The sequence below is a fragment of the Sapajus apella genome, unplaced genomic scaffold (genome assembly GCF_009761245.1).
Source record: "Sapajus apella isolate SASKATOON/1434 unplaced genomic scaffold, GSC_monkey_1.0 scaffold116, whole genome shotgun sequence".
Classification (NCBI taxonomy): Eukaryota; Metazoa; Chordata; class Mammalia; order Primates; family Cebidae; genus Sapajus; species Sapajus apella.
The window spans coordinates 27,410-32,804 of record NW_022437056.1 but is presented as its reverse complement, the minus strand read 5'-3'; the positions used below and the strand labels follow the sequence as shown (position 1 = coordinate 32,804).

The 5,395-nt window shown below is 52.1% G+C and overlaps 1 long non-coding RNA gene across 1 annotated transcript in view; it reads right to left on the bottom strand.

Moving 5' to 3' along the window:
* The window catches only part of LOC116538033, an 8,218-nt gene extending 5,778 nt beyond the window's left edge, over positions 1–2,440 (bottom strand). Inside the window, exon 1 of the long non-coding RNA XR_004263466.1 lies at positions 1–2,440. This exon is cut by the window's left edge and continues 90 nt beyond it. This is a non-coding gene — a long non-coding RNA (uncharacterized LOC116538033).
* Between the last annotated feature and the right edge of the window lie 2,955 nt (positions 2,441–5,395).

Genomic DNA, 5,395 nt, shown 5'->3' with positions numbered 1-5,395 from the left:
CTGCTGGGCAGCGCACGGACTGTGTTTAATCTGGAGACCCGGAGAGACCTGTGTCCTTCCAGACAGCACTGGGAGTGAGTTTAAGCCTGGCAGTCAAAAGTGTCCAGCGAGAACAATTCACCCAGCTGTCTGTTGCTCTCCAGCTTGTGCAGCCTCCCGGGCAGGTGTGGGAGAGGTGGAGCCTCCGTGTACAGGACAGGGCTTTGACAAGGGAGCACAACAAATCCACAGACAGCAGAGTTTTGCCCAGGGAGTGTTTGCAATCAAGATCCCCCATCTTTTCATTTTCTTACATATTCCTTTATCTGAGATGACATTAAGTGACAACTAGCCATATTTTGGATTTTACGACCACCAGTTCCTCTCAACAGGGCTTTATTGAGCCTCTACCCAGCGCTAGTCTGTAAGGGGATAGGTTATGAGGAGGACCAAGGCAGTATCTCACATCCTGAGCTTTGCATCCAACAGGAGCAGGACCGTGAGCTATGAACCATGGCATGGCGTGGCAATGTAGTCACTTCCCTGAGGAAGTCACGGGTTCGTGCTTTGTCCTCTGAGGAGCCCTGGGGGCTTCAGAGGTGACTCGAAGTCTGTAACTCAGAAAGCATCACAAGCAACTGCACCCCGGCTGTGATCGCACTGCCCAGCTCTCCACACCTGCCTTCCTGCAGCCCAGCACCGAGGCACACCTGCCCTGGATCCTTTCTTGGCCTCACTGTGTCCTTCTAACAGGAACCAAAGAGGTATTGCCCACCCTGAGAGCTCGAAACACAGGTGGTTAACTTATCCCATGCACAGAAATGTGGGCATTATTACTATCTGACAATGCAACAGGCCAGAACAATCCCCTCCCTTCACACCTGGTCCAAATGCACATGACTGAGCAAGCCCTCCCTGAAAAGGGAGCACAGCTCATGCTCCCCTTCATCCCATCACCACTGCAGTCCTCCTGGTCTTCATTACCACTCACTGACATAGTCACAGGGGTCTCTCGGTTGCCTACTGCTTCCTAAAGAATCCTTTATCCCACCAAGGCCAGGGTAACTGTCCACAGAGAAGCCCCAATGGAGCCAGCTCCACCACCTGCCAGCCACATCCACCACCAAGGAGCCACATCTACCACGTGCAAATCACATCTACCACCCATGAGCCATGTCCAGCGCCGCAGACACACCAGTTCTCTCTGCACTCACGTCTGCTGTGCATTTTGCCTTTGCCTGTCCGGGTGACACCCACATATCCTGGCAGATTCTGAAGAAATGGCCCATGTTTGGGCTCTGTGCTCTCCTCTGACTCGGCCAGCATAATTGCTCCTAGGGCGGAGGCCCTCCCTGGCCACTGTCTCCTGGGGACCTGCTCTGTGACCTCACATGCTGAAGGCACCTCTCAGTGCCAGCAGCGTGCTCCTGGGCTGCCCTTCACAGCTCTTCTCCTCACACATATCGGGCAGAACACGACTGAAGGCCGACTGCTTCCTTCAGGGCTCCTGGTTAGAAGACGACAAGTGTTCTGACAGATACAGGATCAGACGTTAAATCCTACACTGCCTCCGAGTCCAGCATGTTTCCCTGAAACCCCTAAGGAAGCCCCACTGATCTGCTCTCTGTACTCGTCATATTGTTGATTTTCTCCCGCATCGATCATGACCTCGGAAACAGCTCAATCGAAATCAAGGCTGTGCCCCAGAATGTCCCTGCTTACGCTCACTCTCCACAGCCAGGGGGTGAGCAGCCTCCCCGGGAAAGTCGGACGAGGCATCACTCAGGTGTGAGGGACCCTGGCCAAGCAGGTGCTGGGCCCCTCAGGGTCTCTCCTGCCTCTCTGTGTCTGGGGTTTGCAGTCTGAGGACGCTGCTGGAGGCTCTGCCTGGCTGTTCCGCTCTGCAAGTCAGGTCGACGGCTCCATCTAGGGGACACAGAACTATCTCCACAGCCCAGCAGAGGAAAACCCAGGGCTCCCAAAGCAGTTGGGGAGAGAGCTAACTGCAGGCATACAGCAGGCACTGATGCTGTGACCTGACATTCTCTGCACAAGGAGACCCCAGCTCACCCTCAGCGAAGAGCTTGAGGAACGCTTTTCCCGAAGGAGCAGAAACAGGCGCAGGAATACAGGAAAGGAGAAAAAGCCATGTCCTCCCTCATCACCAAATCCTGGGGTCCAAACAGGCTCTGCTCCCTTCCGGGCGCCTCTTGCCAGGGCACATGTCGATATGGATACATCGGCCACACAGGCTTTCACTGCCAATCAAAAGACAAAGGCCGAGAGTAGCTGCCAAAGGCAATCTCCACTCATCTCCAGGCCAACTGGCTGGTTACCGTTGATGACTGTGTTGACATATGATCACCGTCACAATGTGGGTTTGGGGGCCATGGCAGATATGACGTGACTGGGGACTTTGTTGTTGTTGTTGTTGTTGAGATGGAGTCTCACTCTGTCACCCAGGTTGGAGTGCAGTTGCATAATCTCGGCTCACTGCATCCTCCCTCTCCTGCCTTCATGCGATTCTCCTGCCTCAGCCTCTCAAGTAGCTGGGATTATAGGCACCCCCCATCAGGCCCAGCTAATTTTGTATTTTTTGTAAAGACAGGGTTTCACCATGTAAGCCAGGCTGGTCTTGAACTCCTGACCTCAGGTGATGCACCTGCCATGGCCTCCCAAAGTGCTAGGATTACACGTATGAGCCAGGGTGCTCGGCCAGGTGGGGACTATTTTAACAGGAAGAAACTCTCAGTGCAACGACAGCAATGAGCTCTGCCGTGAACATGACAGGAGAGACCAAAGGTTAAAGCAGATGCGAAAGCTCCAGGTGCCGCCTGAGGCCAGCTGGGCATACCCGGCCCCACAGCCTCCGCAGACCCACAGCCTCCGCAGACCCGCAGCCTCGGCAGACCCAGAGCCTCCACAGACCTGCAGCCTCCACAGACCTGCAGCCTCCACAGACCAATAGCCTCCACAGATCCGAAGCCTCCACAGACCCGCAGCCTCCACAGACCCGCAGTGTGCCTGTGAAGCTGACCTAGACTCGGTGTCCTCATTCGAATCAGAAGGTAAGTGGCTGCTGGCAGCAAGAGGAGAAGGGTGTTTGCAGTGTAGATAGATGTCGGCTTTAGGTTTTGTGCTCCCTCAAGGCCAGCCTCCAGCGTGGCCTGCACACTGTGCCCTTCGCAGCTGCTCTCAGGGCTGGGAGAACCCAGGACACAGGAGGGCTGGGGCATGCGAGGCAGGGGCTGACCCTGAGCGTTCACAGACCTGCTCCTTCAGAAGGCGCTTGCTGTGGGTTTTGGTAAGGAGACATGGTGCCGCCTGCGGCAGGTCCCAAGATGAAGAGATGATCACGCTGCTCTCCACAGCATTTTCTTCTGGAAATCAGATGGTTTTTGACATGAGTTTGGCATAATGAAAGAGGACTTCTATTCCTTAAAAAATATCTATCCAATAAATGAGGTGCTAATACTGATCCTGTCTTTTATTTCCAAAATTTAAAGGATCCTATGGTTACAGATTACATTTAACTTTTATTTAAAATTAACCATATCCACTGTCAAGGACGGACACCTGCCCTTAGACAAAGAGGACAGCAGCATTGACTATTTCCTGGAGCTCAGTTAAAATCAAGATTCCATTCTCAGTCACACAAGGTAGCAAAAGAAGTTGTTTCGGTGTGTACTGTGCATGTTATTCCTGGAAACAGCCTGCACCTTTGTAGACTGCAAGTACACAACCCTGGTTTATAGCCTGGATGACAAGGCGGCAGTTCCGAGAATAAGTGCTCATCCTTGGAAGGAGGGGAGCTCACGCTGGGGTCAGAAATGAGAAACATCCTCAGGCCAGGAAGGGGCCGTGACTCCACGCTCCACGGCCTTCACATTTTCACAGCACACAGGATAGTGTCCCCTGTCCCGTGGCTCCTCTGAGCCGAGCTGACTGCACATTTCCACAAGGGCCAGTTCCTACAAGTCCCCCTCCATGAAGCAATCATGTGAATTTGCTATAATGAGGTTACTGCTTCCGCTTTATAAAGGAGGAAAGTGAGTTGAAAATCCAGTTTCTGAAAAATTACAGAAAACGAGCATCCTAACATCTATCTGACAGGCTATGTGACTTCAGCATAAGAATTAAACATAACTTGGAGAGACACAAAAGCATCCAATTCAAACGGACAGATACCTGAGAAACAGGCAAATACCTGATGTCATACGACACAGAGTCTCACTGAGGTTCCTCACACAACAACTTGATTTTGCGGCTGAAAACCCTCTGATGTTTCCATGAGCATGTGCAGGGTCCTATTTACACACACTGTCCTCCTTCCCACCCACATGTTAATTTCAGTCCTCACCTATTTTCATATTTTGTTTGAGTCCTATTATTCCTTTCAAGGTTCAAATTTTACATGCTTCCACAGAAACAGAAACCACAGGGACAAACACTGAAATTACAGTGCTAACCAAAAGAGGGCTTTCAATTTATCCAAATTATCTGATGCATAACGGGGCTACTTCTTGAGAATTACTCCTAATGTTTAATATTTCGTTATAGCCCATAAAATGTTGCTCAAGAATTATTCCTTCCTACTACATGAAGGCCAATTCAGTGCTGAACACAGGCTCCAGGGGATACAAACACCGAAGACAGAAGACACTTTGTCTTCCTGAGAAACACACAGGTGGCAATTCCAGAAGGCTGGAATGCTTGTGTATGAACACACACTTAACACACACAGCCTCCCTACAACACACGAGGACATCAACAACACAGGTGTCCAACTGTCCACCCAGGCTCCACACCGGTTCTCCAAGCTCTAGTTAGGCACACTGGACACCAACCTCCTCCATGCCTATAAAACCTCAGCTTAGCAAAGCGGTTCTCAAAGTGTGGTCAAGCCACAGACTCAGAAGCACAAATGCTCCGCCTCCTGCCAGGTCGGCTGGGTCAGAAGCGGGGAGAGGCCGGCTGTCTGAGCCTCGGCAAGCTCTCCCGGGGCCACTCTGACGCACGTTAACGCTGGAGAACCCCTGGCTTAGACAAGTCAGAGAGAAACAGCCTGCTCGGATGTTTTAATGGTCCCAAGTGGCTAAAGGGTGCTGGGTTTTGCATGTTCCTCTTTGGTTAAACCTCTTCCCAGATAAGGACAAGAACCCGGCAAGGGCAAAGCCACTCCATCCTCACCAGACATCACTGCTCACCAAACACCGCTGCTCACCAAACACCGCTGCTCACCAAACACCGCTCCTCACCAAACACCCCTCCTCACCAAACACCGCTGCTCACCAAACACCTCTCCTCACCAAACACCTCTCCTCACCAAACACCGCTGCTCACCAAACACCGCTGCTCACCAAACACCTCTCCTCACCAAACACCGCTGCTCACCAAACACCCCTCCTCACCAAAC